Raw genomic sequence first — 16,416 nt, 5'->3', positions numbered from 1 at the left:
TTAAAAATGACATAATATCAATGAAGCTTCTGAATGCACCTAAAACATGCAGTTATGCTATTTAATTAAATGGCATGCACTTACAAAATAGTAAGTCTCCATGAACTCAGTGGAAATTATTTCTTCACAAATAATCTATGCAAAAGATTCTCTAGTTTAGTGTTTCTCAACCTGGGGGCTGGGACCCCTGGGTGGTTGTAAGGGGGTGTCAGAGGGGTCACCCAAGACCATCAGAACACACAGTATTTTCTGTTAGTCATGGGGATTCTGTATGGGAAGTTTGGCCCGATTCTATCGTTGGTGGGGTTCACAATGTTCTTTGATTGTAGGTGAACTATAAATCCCAGCAATTACAACTCCCAAATGTCAATGTCTATTTTCCCCAAACTCCATCAGTATGCACATTTGAACATATTGAATATTCATGCCAAGTTTGGTCCAGATCCATCTTTGTTTTGAGTCCACAGTGCTCTCATGATGTAGGTAAACTAAAACTCAATGCCCACCAAATACTTCCAGTATTTTCTGTTGTTTGTGGGGGTTCTATGCTCCAAATTTGGTTCAATTCCATCGTTGGTGGAGTTCAGAATGCTCTTTGATTGTAGGTGAACTATAAATCCCTGCAATTACAACTCCCAAATGACAAAATCAATCCCCCCTCCACCCCACCAGTATTCAAATTTGGGCATATGGGGTATTTGTGTCAAATTTGGTCCAGTGAATGAAAATACATCCCGCATATAAAATATTATTTACATTAGGATTCATAACAGTAGCAAAATTACAGTTAAGAAGTAGCAGCGACAATAATTTTATGGTTGAGGGTCACCACAACATGAGGAACTGTATTAAAGGGTTGTGGCATTAGGAAGGTTGGCAACCACTGCTCTAGCTAGTTTTCTAATGCCTACAACATCTGATCAGATTTTTAGGACCTCATCACATTGAGATCCTCAAGTCAGGTAACAGCAGGGGATATGCCAGGCAGTGTAATGAATCTGTGGGGCAGCAGGGGAAACTGTTGCCCCGCATTGCCTGCATCACTGCTTTTCCCATCACACAGGGTAAAGTCTTGTCACCTAACTTCCCCTAGTGCTGGTCCTGTTATAACTGATAAGAACATGGGAAGCAACCCATCTTCTCTGGCCTCCATGCTAAGACACTTCCAAGATAGAGCCAGGATGGAGCCCCACTGGAAATAGCGCTACATCATGTGATGGGCTCTAAAGGGTTCCTTTCTGACTCTGTCCTGAAAGTATCCTAGGATGGGCCCCAAGGCTAATGTGATGAGGTCCTTAGAGTGATCTCTTGCTCAAGTTCTATGACCCTTAACCTGATAAAGATTTCTGAACCCCTCAAAAGGTTGCACATTTTATTAATAAGTTAATGATTGTAATAATGCCAGTATCCAGCTATGACATTTGGCAATCTTGTGGTCTCAATGAGTTGATTATTTATAATTGTTATTGTTATTATCATTGCCTTAAAAGGGGCCATCACTTGACGTGTAGAGTGACACTGGCCAGAGAAGAGAGGATGGAAAGGAAGGAGTGATTTTTCCTTTTTCCCCTCCCTTCTTCTGCATCAGTCTAGTGCTCAAGCCAGCATTGCTACATGAGCTGAATGACAACCACAAGCAATTCATGCCCAGTGGTCCCCACTAAGCTGAGAAAAATGAGAGGATGGTAGGGGTGGCCGACCAGCAGCACTGAACCAAGTTTGGTGCTGCTGAGCTGCGCTGACTGCTACCCGTTGCTAAGCCAGCTTAATACCACATAGTGCATATAATACATTTCTAATGCTCAAATATTTAGCAGCTGGAGAAACAATAGACTTAATGGTAATTGCCAGTTTAGTGCAAAGTTAGTTTGTGATAATTGAGTTAATTTATGCTGTATTGTTCATATTGTGGTACATGGATAGCTTGTTTAGGGGAAACAGCTGCTACAAAAATGTTTACATTTGGTTAATATGTGTAAAATCCTTTCATCATATAATGCATATCCCAGTTTCTTTCACCTGATATTCTTGCCATTATTATATATTCATTAATTATTCTATGATTCTAATATTAAGTTTATCATATTAGTGAACTATCCATTCATACTGTATATAGAAAGAACATGCTTAGCTTAAGAGCTTTGCAGCTGTGTTTCACCATTGAGCTTATTAAAACTAAGGATAGGGAAGAAATTCATGTGGTGCACATTTTAAAATGAATCTAACTAATCTGCATTTTGCAAAGGAATACATGAACCAAAACAGAATTATCTTAGGACTTTTGCATTTCTACAAATTTCTAGATGCTCCTTTACACTTAGAGTTGTGCACAAAAGTGCATACTTTAAGAAGAAAAACAGTAAAAACACAAATGTTCAAGCACACCAAAATTATTTTTAAAATAATCCAAAATGGTGGATGGAAAAATGTGAAACAAATTCATCCATTCATCTCTAAATTAAGATTAAATATCAAATGATGCACCTATCAAATATTTTCATTTTTTTTTAATATATTGTAATAAGTTCAGTATTCACACAGGCTGCCACTTTATTATTCCTGATGAAATTTCAGAAGCATTTTGGTATGCTTGAACATTTCTATTCATTTTACTGCTTTTTTTCTTAAAGTAAGCAAGCTTTTTGGGTACATTTGGGAGAGTAGAACAATGCCTTAAAATTTGGAGAACTGCAAAAGAAAATTGTGTTCTGGTTCATGCATTGCTGGTTCATGCATCATGTAAGGCTTTCCCTTACACCTGCACAGATTGGCACTCCCTTTCTCCTACTGCAGCACCCTAAACCTCCCCCCTTCCACCAATTTACCATATAATCTCTAAAGCCTCCCTGTACAGCTATTCTGTGCCTTGCGTAGGACAGACAGGAGGAGGTTCTGGCTATGCCCCTGTAGCCAGACATGAAATGATAACAGCAGCATTGAGGACCATGACAAATTTCAGTGCTGATGACTATGGAGGCATCTGCTTATGGAGATATAGCCAGATGCTTCTCTCATCCTGCCTGTTCCTTTTGATACATGGGATGGTCAAGTAAGGATCTTAAGAAGTTGCATGGTAAGCCCAAGGAGGCGATTATGGCTCAGCCGAATGTAGATGTGTGGCTCAGCCTAGTGTAGGCTAGGCTGATTGCTAGCTCACTGTGGTGTTACAGAAGCTCCATTTACACTACTACACAATGCAGCTCCAAACTGCATTATATGGTCACTGTAGACTCATAAAAGCCCCTGGTGGTTCAGTAGGTTAAATCACTGAGCTCCTGAGCTTGTTAACCAAAAAACTGCAGGCTCAAATCCGAGGAGCGGCATGAGCCCCCGCTGTCAGCCCCAGCTTCTGCCAACCTAGCAATTCAAAAACTTGCAAATATTCAAAAACTTGCAAATCAATAGGTACCGCTGCAGCGGGAAGGTAATGCTAGCCACATGACCTTGGAGATGTCTACAGACAACATCGGTTCTTCGGCTTAGAAATGGAGATGAGCACCATCCCCTAGAGTTGGACACAACTGGACTTAATGTCAGGGGAAACCCTTTACCTTTATCTACATAGACTCACATGATTCACTTTAACGGCATTGAACTAAATAATGTAAGTATAGATAGGGTCACCTATTGCAAATTGTACGTGAAACCTCACTGCTTTTGATGCAGCTTCTGAAGCAAAGAGAAAGTATATTAAAACTAACAAAAGCACAATGAAACAGGTGCACATCTCTCTGTCTCTAATGAAAGAGAAGCCTGCATTTTTCACTCAAACCTATGGGGGCTAAAATCTCCTGCAAACAGCTGCTTAGTGCTGCTCTGTTCTGAACTAGTCCAATTGCTTCCTCCCAAGAGGGTAACTGGCAATCCCCAGATCGCTTATGAGCCTGGTTTCCAGCATCCGATAGCAGCATGAAGGCTTTTGACTGTATAAGTGAACAGACTTGAGGGAGCTGGTATTATGAATTCTTTGGGGAAGCTTCACTTATACCACTTTTCAATGCAACAGAAAAACAGCTCTTTTTCTCTCTGCATCTGTTAGCCAAAGAATGGGGCACCTCCCACACATACAGTTTTGACTGAAAGCTTTTAAAGACAGGAAAAGCATCTTCAGGACTTCCCTAGAAATAAAGACTGAGGGCAGAGATGTCAAGACTAGAATCCAAGAGTCTTGTAGATTGAGAAACAATCACGATACTGAGCCGCACAGTAGTCCTGTAGATTTTTTTGTCAAGTACAAAATACAGGAGTCAAAGTATAAAATATCAGAGGGCCATTGCAAACTAAATGTGAAATATCAGAGGGTGACCATAGGTTACTTACTTTCTTTTCCATTATTAATTCATTAAGCTTTTTGTCCTAATTAAAGGCTCTACTGTGCTCCAAAGGCAACTCATTACAATTTTTTTTAGAGAAAGTTATGCCATCAATCCAGCATTAATCCTGCCTATGGTAGATCCATTGAAATCACCCAAACAAGATCTAGTTGTAATTGATAAGCCCCATTCATTTCAATGGGCTGAAACTCTTGCTAGACCTACTATGGTAGTTATCACTTTCTGCTACTAATGTCTCATTGATTGAAATGTATCTACACTAGTTTGGGAAAACATTAGATTAATCTCAATTCAAAGACAATAAGACCATAAGATAGGAAGCTAAACACCATAACTAACTAAAGGCCTTAGCAATCCACATAAGTCGGAGTGGGCAGCTGAGCAAGGGCCGAAAAAAGAAGTCAATTTTGTCAGAAATATATTAGCGGAAGTGAAGGGCTTTTTGGTGACTGTGGCATCTTTGGGCATCACAAGTAGGGCCACATGTGAGATATATGTGAGCTAGAGATAGCTAATGCTCCAGAGGATAGGATCAGATTGCAAAATGACTGTAACGGATTAGAGAGCTCGGCCAAAACTAACAAAATGCATTTCAACAAGGACGAATGTAAGATGCTACACTAGAAAAAATGAAATGTAGAAAAAATGAAATGTAAAGATACAGAATGGGTGATGCCTGACTCGACAACAGATCTTGGAATCTTCATGGACAACAAGTTGAACATGAGCCAAAAGTGTGATGCAGCAGCTTAAAAAGCCAATGGGATTTTGGACTGCTATAAAAGCAGTCTAGATTGAGGGAAGTCATGGTGACTCTCTGTTCTGTTTGGTTAGACCTCACATGGAATACTGCCCAATTCTGGGCACCACAATTTAAGAGAGATATTGACAAGCTGGAAGGTTTTCTGGGGAAGGTGACTACAATGATCAAAGCTTTGAAGACCATTAATCCCAACGAGATTCATGGTCTTCCATACTAAGTTCTTTAAGAGAAGCATCTTAAAGAACTTAGTATGTTTAGCTTGTAGAAGAGAAGGTTGAGAGGAGACATGATACCCATGTATGTGAAATGATGCTATATGAAGAGGGAGCAGGTTTGTTTTCTGTTGCCCTGGAAACAAGCACTGGGAGCAATGGGTTCCAATTACAGGAAAGGAGATTCCACTTGAACATTAGGAAGAACTTCCTGACTGTAAGAGCTGTTCAGCAGTGGAACTCTCTGCCTTGGAGTGTAGTGGAAGCTTCTTCCTTTGAAGCTTTTAAACAGAGGCTGGGTCACTAACTGTCAGGAAAAGATTATAAAGCTCAGTAAAGTGGAAGGCAATAGGAAATGTGGGAAACTGTGGCCTTAATCAATTTATTCAATCAAGGAAGCCATAGATCTGAGTTTGTAAGACCTGAGCAAGGCAGTTGATTACTAAGGCTCTTGGAGATCTCTCATTCATATACTGATCATAAGTTGAACTTGAGTTGATAAGAAATAGCACTAATATGCTGAAACACCTAACCAGTATTCAATCTTCATTCCTTTTCCTTACCTGTAATGGAAGTATGTGACATAAAGTTATCTCATTGTGTATAGTGATATGTGTTGAATGTATTTAATGACATCAAGAGCTTCTTCATATTACTAAATTTTACAGAGAGGCAAAGATAGGCATGTCCCTCATAGAATACTTCAGTTCTTGACAGCAGCCATCGTGTTTAGTTTTATTCAAATTCAATCTCAGGAAAATTGATTCTCATTGGAATTTAGAATTCAAAAATTGGCAAAAGTTCATTTATTGCTGCTTTCATCTCAACATTCATTATAAAAGATTCTAAAACACCTTTGTCTTCTTTAAGATAGTCAAATAACTAGGCATCTGGATGATTCTCCTCAGAACTTGACATTTAAGAAACTATTTTAAGCTTTACTTGGAACTTACTTTTCAATGCAAAGACAGGAGATGTAATAAGTAATGACATGACTTTTAGGACATAAATAGCCCCTTTCTTTCATCACAGAGTGACCTCAGAGAGCCTAGATATACCTATGTTTGAATGGTGCTGCTTCGGATGAGCCAATTTCCAAAGAATTGTATTTTTGAAGTGGTCCTCTCAATTTAACACCAAAGCTATTCTGAGCCTGCCCTGAAACTGTTGCTATAAATTTATGTAATTCTTTCTGAATAAATGGTGCTTTGTACTGTATATCAGTGACAATGACTTTCAGTTCTCAATGTTATACTATATGGAAAAAGGAGAAAGAGGAGAAAAAGAGGCTTTTGAAGTCTTAGAACTGTGCTAACATCATTGACCCCACTCTGTAGTTGCCTTATATGAAAAGATAAACAGCTCTTTCCCAATCACCTTCCCTGAACAATAGAATGATTTTAGATACAATACTACTCTTTAGGTTTTATTTCATCAGAAGCTTTGAAAAGCTGCCACAGCTAAATTTGGTCTTAAAGGGAGAAAAGAAGGGAGAGCTGTATAATCCCTATAGAAATCAAGGTATGTTTGTATATTGGTTGCTTGGTTTGTACCTCAAAGGCATGGCTGTGATGGATCTGGACCAAACTTGGCACACATACCCTTCAATACCCAACTTCAAATAATTATGGGGTTGCAACTCCACAATCAATCCCTTTAGGGACCAGAGCTGAGAAAAGAAAGGGAACAAATTGAATTGGTTTCTACTAGGTGGCCTTAGTTGAAGTCACATGTATGCTGTTTGAGGACTAGAGTACTTGGGGATGGCATGGGCCCTGTAGCAATGCGGCTGCTTGCAAGTGGGCCAGGTCTCTTTTTGGTCACTGCTTGAGGTGTAGGAGGGGTTCATGAGGCAAAAATGGGAGGAGTCTGATCCAGCTATTGGCCTACCCAGTGCTTGACTTATGGAGGGGCCAAGTCAGACTCCTGCTCTGTGCCTATATGGCACAGCTGGAGACCCTCACAGTCCCAATTTCACCCACCACCACCACTGGGAAAATAAGAGAAGGAAGGAAAGTAGGAAAGGTGTATAAGGGAGAAGAAAGAAGAAGAAAGATAAAAGTGAAGGGAAATGGGAAGGAGAAAGAGAATGAGGTAAGAAACAAAAAGAAGGAAAGAGAAAGAAAATTAAGAAACAAAGACAAAACAGGGAGGAGGGGTAAGATGGAGAAAAGGAAGAAAGAAAGAGAACAATAAAAAAGGAAAGAGAGAAAGGTGTATGAGGGAAAGGAACTGAGGGAGAGAAGGAGGACAATAATAATGGAAAGAAAGGAAAGGAGATGGAAGAAAAGAGAGGATGAAGGAAGGAAAAAAGAGGGAAGTTGGAAAGATATGAGGGTAAGGAAGGAAAAAAGAGACAAAGGAAGGCAGGGAAGACGAAAAAAGAACAGAAGAGAAAGAAAAAAAGATATAGAAACCAGAGGTGGGAAAATATAACAGAAAGTAAAGGGAGAGAGAGAGGGAGAAGGTGGGAGGGACAGGGGGGGAAAGAAAGAAAGCCATACCAAAAAAAAAAAAAAAAAAGCAAACCTGGACAACCCTGAGGAAATGTGCTAGTAGTCATATATAGTTCAGATATTGGATGTGGAATACAGAGATCATTAAGTGCATAGCAAGAGAATGCCTTGAAAATGCCAGCTAGCATTTGACTTCCCAATTTAACATTCAAGATGGAAGCTTTTCTTCAGTTGAGATGTTTTGTGCAATTACCCTAAGGTTCTTTTGTCTCTAGCTGTAGGCAACATTTTGGATGCATAATTAAAGGCAGTATAATCATTTTCTTTCATTTGGTGGTATTACTTAAGTAAAGTAAAGGATTCATACATTCCTGACCTCAGTGGCAGACTCGATGACATCTGGTGGCATCAACTTTGATAGCTACCATAACTTAGCTCTTATAAAAGCATAAAACTGTTGTTCATGGCTATAAAACTGTCGAGGATTTGATTCAGTTACTCCTTTGCAGCAGTGAATCCTATAAGCTGACTGTACAATACATGAAGCATTTGTTCTTAATCCTCTATCTATTAATTTCATTTTATGTGGCCTTTTTTCCTCACATAATGAGGTAGAATAGGCTAGAGAAAAGGATGAAGTAATCACTCCTTCCTCACACTCTTAACAGGTGACATTCCATAGAGGCAATGATAGCTTATGACCTATAATTGCCCTTCAAGGACAAGCTATTTTTGCAGATCCATCTTAATACGTTGAAAGCCTCAGGCCCCAGGGTCAATCACAGGTGTCTCCTGGCTAAGAGGATTAGATAGCTGTTGCTGAGAATGACCCTTTAGTCACAGCCAATAGAACAGATGCTACTGGACTATATGATCTTCAGCTGTGACTCAGCACAAAGCAATTTCAAGTCGTGAAATTGATCACAATATTGTTCTATTGTACCATTCTGATTTCTTTTTATCTAGCACTGACTGAGATTTTCATTGAAATATATGCAATAAATATTATAATATATGATCAATGTAATATTGTAGCACATAATGTCGTACCCTACAGCTCTCCTGATCAGATGAGGCAGCCTTGCTCAGTTATTGATTTCTCAGGTCCTCTTAAAAGGTTCCACTTTCACCTTCTTCTTCTGGTTGTTCCATAGAATCAACTAATTCAAATACTTTGTGCTCAATTAACCTAGCAAGGGGAAACCTGCTCTGGAAAGAAAGAGGCAGAATCTTGCCTTTCCCAGTTACAAGGGTGAAAAAAAAGTGTTAAGGATCTCCAAAAACAAAGCTGTATGAACAGGTGGGTTTTAAACCTTCTCTTCATTCCGCTCTCTTGCTGGGACTTGGAAAAACCTAAAGCTGGAGGTCAATGCTGTGTATGAAGTCTGATTTTAAACCTCTTCCTCATTCCCTGTTCCACTTGTTCTAATACAGTATTTTTGTAATGGGGAAGAATATAAAGCAAAGCCCCATTCTTCAAGAGTAAAGCTGAGATGGCAGCCACATATGAAGCTTTGGCCATGTCTACACTTATAAATTAATCCAGAGTAAACCACTCTGAAGTTGCACCGATGCAGCCTGAGAGCATCATCAGACCCCTTTGTGCCAGGAGTGCATTGATGCTACTGCTGCATTTCCAGCAACAAGCAGTTCACTGATAGAGGCTTGTTGGCAACATCACATTTCTGAGTTATATGGCTGGACACCTTGGTGTAACCTCTCCAAAAAAAATTGCTAGTAAGCCATTGACATGGAGCTGCTTGTTGTCCACAACATGGCAGTGAGTCCATTGGAAGTGCAAATAGTAGGTTGTGCCAAATCCAGGCATATCCCACTCTTCTAACCTCTGAAACTCTGGGATCACTGTGAAGATACTGAAAATTTCAGAGTACATCTCATTTCTTCCTGACCCTTGTCCCTACCCCAGTATTTTTTTCAATATTGGTGGAATGGAAAGAAAATGAAAACAGTTTCTGCCCCACAACTTCTTAAGAAAAGCTGGGTTAGAAGGAAGTTTTTCAGTTTCTGACCACACATCTTAAAACTGATATGGAATTATTTGAAATTATTAGAAGTGACAACTTGGAATTTTGACCACTTTATTTATTGTTTATTGCCATATTCATTGTGAGAGTCTCTCTTACTTGGAAAGTTGAAATGCATTCCTTCATGGATAACACAGATGTCTGAAACTTCAGTGAACCCCTTGGATGCACAGCTTTTCCTTTTATGCTGGTATCAAAGTTAATCAAGCATTCAGGAGGGTTTTTGAGAATCCTACATGGTTTTCTTTCTTATTTGTGTGACAGTGTTTATGCCAACCTTTTGCTGCAAACACTTTTCAGCAATTTTAGATGGTATCAAGACCCCAGCCATTTCTCTTGCAAGACCATGAATAAAAGGTCAGGACTAGTTAAAAATGCAGCAAGGGAATAATAAACTGCTTTGTCTTCTTAGTCTTAAATTAATTATGCCAACTATGTAGTAACATCTTGCATTCACAGCAGAATGTATGTAATGATATTTGAATAAATCATTCCTTGCAGAAGTCAGCTGATGTAGCAATTTAACATACATTTCCTATATTAACGAAGATACCACACACATACACACACACACACAATTTGCTGCATAATTTATGATACTTGAGAAATGTTACATCTGACTCCCATCTTCCTTAGAGAGGAAGGATAGAAAACAATGATGTATAATATTGGTCTGTTTCTCCCACTAGAACATATTGGTTGTCCTTGGGTCTGAAATGAATTTCAAGTTCAGAACCATCATCATTCTGTTGGAACAGAAATGTAAAATACTTGACTTCTGTTCCAACCTTTTGTTACTTTTAAGTCAAAAAAAGTGGTGGTAGTTGTGGTGGTGGTGGTGGTGGTGTGTGTGTGTGTGGGGGGGGGGGCATTTCAGAGAATTGTCCCTTTACAAAATCTATGTATTCAGTTGAAGTTTTGAAAAGAAGGGTTAATGTGCATACATTTTACATGGGTAGACTTTTCAGTGCAATTGGAAATTTCACACAATCAGGATAAGCATATGCACTTCATGAAAGAGAAATCTCCAAGTCACCCTGTCATCAACCATCCTGATCATGTCCCACAGACTTAGGGTCACAGCTCCCTAAATTGAGATTAACTACCTAGAATATGATTTTCATTTCCTACAGTTTTCTATCTTTCCAAGCATGATTATCTTTTTGTGAGTCATGTCTTCTCATGATATGTCCAAAGTATGACAATCTCAGTTCAGGCATATTCACTTCTAAGCAGAGTTTTGGATTGATTTGCTCTAGGGCCCATTGATTTTTCCTTCTGGCAATCCATAGTATCATGAGATCTCATCCTCAGTTTATGAGTCGCTTTTTTAGTGTCAACTTTCTTCACTGTCCATCCATAGATGCCACACTGGGTGTCAGGTCTGAAAAAAAAAGACAAAAATATAAATGCCTACATAATTATATAAGATCAATACAGGGCTTACAACATTTTGGAACATCTCAAAGTGCTTCTTAATTTTCAATCAAATTCTTTTCACAATCTGCACAAGCCTTAGGTAGACTTTATTTTAAAAGCTCTATGTCCTTGGAAGACAGGAGCTCCTCTTTTAGTATTCAAATTTGCTGCCTCAGGGGTGAAAAAAAAATGTTGCTGATTTGTTGTCACCTCTAGTGGGAAGTTTGGTGGCCAAGTTTTTGCTGACCCAACTGTGGGTCATAAATATGTGGTAGAAACCTCATGTCTGTGGGCTGGAATCTATAATGTTTTTCTTTGTTCATTGAGGATTTGCTCTCTTTCTCATAAATAATAGTGACCATAATTTTAAAAAAATGTATGGAGATAGATCAAAGTCTACCTTAGGACTAGACATCTAAGGTATACTTTTGACTGATAAGGCAAATAGATAATCTTTAGTGATAGTGGAATATGAATAAATGATGTTCTTTTGTACCAATTGATGCAAGACACCTTTTTTGCCCTTTTGGAAATTAGAAGAGGTATTTCTCTGTAGCTGGTAAAGTTTCAGTTAGACGTATGAAAAGATTTATTTGGGTGTTATCCCACATGAAACATTAAGAGGATACATACCAAATCATAAAAAAGAGCTCTCATAAAGGTAAGGGCCCTAATTTACTTCCCAGTTTTATTTCAGCTTGGTTCTCTATAGCCACAAGGCATAAAAGTTATTGAGTTTTACTACATACATGCTGGTTTCCTATCAAACAGAATATCAGTGGAACATCTCTGCTGAGCTCCCTACATGAAATTGTCCTTCTGTACATCTCATAATCGGCTGTGATGTGGCAAGGCATCTGGTGGTGACAAGCAGACATCTTTGATTTATTGGCTAATATCACCGCTTGTTAGTGGATGGTTGAGCAGGAGACTAAAAGAGCATGAAATCAGAGGGAATAAATTATGAAGGCATCGAACTGTGCCATTACAAACCCCTCCTTGTCACAGCTGTGACATCTCATAGGAAATGGAAGGTGAGAGATGTTACCTCTTCAAAGGGCTGTGGCCAATGGCTTCTGATCTCAAGAAAAATATTTTTTTAAAAAAAAATTAAATCAAACATGAAAACTTCTTTTTAAAGAAAGACACAGTTTTGCCTTTGTGTGCACACTATTACATTTGTTTGGAAAAGAAAACCGAAAGTTATGAGGCATTTGAGAAAGCTGTTTTTCCCATTTTCTTCTGCCTGAAATGTTAGTCACATAGGAGAGCTATAGATTTTTCAGAGCTGCCTTTTATAAAATGCACAAATACTGTGAAGTGGGTCTGCATTGCAGTTGATCATGGTGTGATTTTTTAAAAATCATTCACATGCAACCAATCGGAAATCTGTGAAATTGGGAATATGACAAAACTACAGTCACAGCAAACACCACATATACAAAAAAACCCAGTGCAGTTGGAACACACAACATTCCTCCATTTTTTTGGCTTTAATGTCATTTAAAAAACATCTTTTTAATGCTTCAGTTTCTAGGTAACTTCCTCCCCCCTATTTTTTTCAGTTTGTGACTTGAACAACAAATTAGTATTGGGGTGGAATTTTAAGTTAGGTAAGAGTGGGATGGTGAAACAGTTTGGGGGGCAGCTACCTAGTCGGACAAGTGGGATATGACTGTTTTTTTTAAAAAAAATTCAGTGTATGTTCAAATGCTAGCAGGACTTCTTAACATTCAGTGTATGTTTGGGTAGAAAGTGTGCAGAGCACACAGTGGGAAGGTTCACAAATAGGTTTATTTTGTATAGGTATCCAGGCAGACAAAGAGAACAAGATCAAAGGAGGGAATGAGGATAGAGCTGCCAAAGCAACTTTGTGCTGTCCTCCCACTGTTGACCTGCACAGGAAATGTGTGCCTCTGTATCTGTCAAGATGTCACTGGAGATGGTCTCTGGGGATTCTGTATAGATATTAGTGGCAAAGCCATGATTAATGTTCGTCAGCATTTAACTGTAAAATTATTCTGCCTATTCTGTGCCATGTCATCAAGGTTGTCCTGGATTATAAGGGGCATCTTCACCCTATTATACATGTGAGGGATAATGGCAGAATCCTAAGTGTATCTTCTTGGAGGAAAATCTCATTGAGTTTCCAGCATCTATAAAATGTTGTTGTTAACAGCATAAACTACTAACAGACAAGAAATTATATTTTGCTATGTTTAATAGCCAAAAATTATTTGTGCTGTTCAACAATAATATAATAAAAATACCTTTCAAAGCAATGCACAGTACCTTGTCTTGTTCATCCAGTACGTGATAAATTGACTCTTTTACTGAAGTTGCAGGCTTTCCATTTCCTTCTTCTGAGGCTGAGAGATTGTAACTTGTTCAAGGTACCCCAATGGGTCTGCAGGGCTGAGCAGGGATTTACACACATGCCTCTTAGATGTATAGTCCAGCAATCAAGCTGCTACACCATACTGGCTTAAAAGAAACCATATATCACATGGGTTTTTAAAAATAGTTACAATGGGAGCATTTTGGCTGGGAGGCTCCTCCTGGAAACATATAGTGTTTGAGGAGAAAATAAAACAGGGAATGTTAGAATGGCTTTGCCTGATGATCACAATCAAAGGAGAACCAAGTGCTTATTTTTATTACTGGAGTTGTTAAGCAGGCAAGGGGTGTAACTGCAAGGGTCACAGAGGATATAATGCTAATTAAATTGCTGTGCTTGCATGCTAAGAACAGAACCACAAAAGTGAAGAACATTGTCTAGCGGCCAAGGTATGGATAAGTACATTTTCCCCTTAATCTGTCTTTTTCTATATTAAAAGTTCTGTTCTCATCAGCACTTTTAGTCTCTTCAAAAGCCAAACAAGGCTGCTTTGCCAAGCCTTCACTTTGTGGATTCAGTTATTCAGTTACACAGGTTCCCAGGGAAAAGTCACATTGCGCATGGGGGAAAGCACTAGAACCATTTACTGATTATATTTAGAAATGCTTTTTCCAAAAGGTGTTCTCCAGGTTTTATCTGGCACCCATATTTAACAGCTTTAATGCAAATTCTCTCCCTGGCATTCTTGTTCAGCAGTATCAAATACTCTTTGCCTTTGACAAGCAGATTTCTTGATAGCAGAACCTAAGGGTGCCATTGTAACAAACAACTTTCCATTTTCTGAGATACATTTTAATTTGGATATCACTATAGGAAGATTCGGAGCCCCCAGTGGCACAGTGAGTTAAACCCCTGAGCTGCTGAACTTGCTGACCAAAAGGTCAACGGTTCAAATCAGGGGAGTAGGGTGAGCTCCTGCTGTTAGCCCCAGCTTCTACCAATCTAATAGTTTGAAAGTATGCAAATGTGAGTAGCTCAATAGGTACCGCTCTGGCAGGAAGGTAACAGTGATCCATGCAGTCATGCCAGCCACATGACCTTTGAGGTATCTAGGGCAATGCAGTATCCTAAATTGAAACCTTGTGCAATTTGACCTGGAACAGACTCAGACCATGAACTTTGGAAGGTGTGTTTTCTAAGCTTTTAATTTTAAATCTGTTTTAACTCTGTTTAATATGTTGCATTTTTTAAAATGTTTAGGTACTTGTGTTGAGGCACAATGTTTGTGCCATTGGAAGTTGCCTTGAGCCCCCCTATTGTGAGGAGAATGGTGGGGTACAAGTATGATAAATAAATAAATAAATAAATAAATAAATAAATATGGACAACACTGGCTCTTTGGTTTAGAAATGGAGATGAGCATAACCACCCCCACCCCCCCACCCCGAGTCAGACACGATTAGACTTAATGTCAAGGGAAAACCTTTACCTAATGGAAAATTCACTATGTTGCAAAATTTGAAAAAAATCTGTTCCTGCTTTGAAAGTGTTATTTCTTGTTTAATTATGTGGCACTTACTTTGAAAGTAGTTGTTATACTCCAGAAACATTGTTTTTGTTTTTTATTCTTTTTTTAACCTGGAACCCAAATGTTTGTAACCTTCTTTAATGAAGATATGCATAGCAGTTCAATAAACTTTGCCCATATTTTTTATGATATAACCAATTAGGAAATTGCATTTATATTGTGTTGTGTTACCAATGCATTTTGAAATCACAAGAAAATGTTTAGATTTTAATCTAGCAGCATAAATATCCATAGCCTTTAGCAATTGTGTGTGTGTGGGGGGGGGGGGGCAACCCCTTATTTATTTATTTTTGAAATTATGGAGGGTATATGGAGGCTAGACGCTTGAGCAAAGAGAACACATAAAAATAAAGCAAAATTTACATAGACCAGTCCATCTGCTTATATATTTCACCTGTTCACCATTTTCTATCAGAATGAGTTTGCAACTAATAATTTTAAGTACTGTAATGGCTTCTTTAGTGAACATTATAATACTATCACATTCCTCTCATGTATATTTTAAATCTTTCTGAAGTGGTTCATCCCATAGTCGCTTATAGTTCTATGGTGATTATTTCTATTGCCCCAGTTTGTTTTGGGTATTCAGAATGAAATCTGCCACTCCCCAGGACATAAATAATGAAGAAAACCTATGGTAATAGAAGAACTTTCCACAGAAGATTTAATAGAATATTTCTAATGTTCTCTTTGGCTTGTTTTTTTGACATTCCTGATATACAAACAAGAATATTTAGATCAATTCCACATTGATATAAATAGGTAGATTTTTTTTAAGTGGAACATCTTGCAATCCAAAATTACTCCTTAGGAATTGAGATATCAATTGAGCAAGAACTAGGTGAGTGGTTCTCAACCTGTGGGTCCCTAGATATTTTGGCCTTCAACTCCCAGAAATCCTAACAGCTGGTAAACTGGCTGGAATTTCAGGGAGTTGTAGGCCAAAACACTTGGGGAACCTCAGATTGAGAAATACTGAACTAGGTGTTGGTGAACAATTGAGGTGAATAGGCAAGCATAATTTCTGGACGAGTGAATGAATGTGCTAGCATTTTCCCATTCTATGTCTAACGCATAAAAAGTATGCATATAGCTGGATTGCATCAATACTTGAAGCATAAATATCTTGGTAAAAGTCCCACTTTTGTTCTGTACCTTTTGCATAATGTGGATCCATATGCAGTGTTAAATACAATTCACAATAAAACTGGAAGAAGTCACTTTGGTTCATAAGCAGTGCCATCTAGCAATTCCAGTATCA

General features: G+C 38.6%; 1 pseudogene; it reads right to left on the bottom strand.

Annotated features, from left to right (window-relative positions):
- The window catches only part of LOC132765559 (transcription activator BRG1-like), a 65,750-nt pseudogene that overhangs the window by 28,504 nt on the left and 20,830 nt on the right, over positions 1–16,416 (bottom strand).

The sequence above is a fragment of the Anolis sagrei genome, chromosome 2, assembly GCF_037176765.1.
Source record: "Anolis sagrei isolate rAnoSag1 chromosome 2, rAnoSag1.mat, whole genome shotgun sequence".
Classification (NCBI taxonomy): domain Eukaryota; kingdom Metazoa; phylum Chordata; class Lepidosauria; order Squamata; family Dactyloidae; genus Anolis; species Anolis sagrei.
The sequence above is the reverse complement of the archived record's forward strand: the minus strand, read 5'-3'. Positions and strand labels throughout refer to the sequence as shown.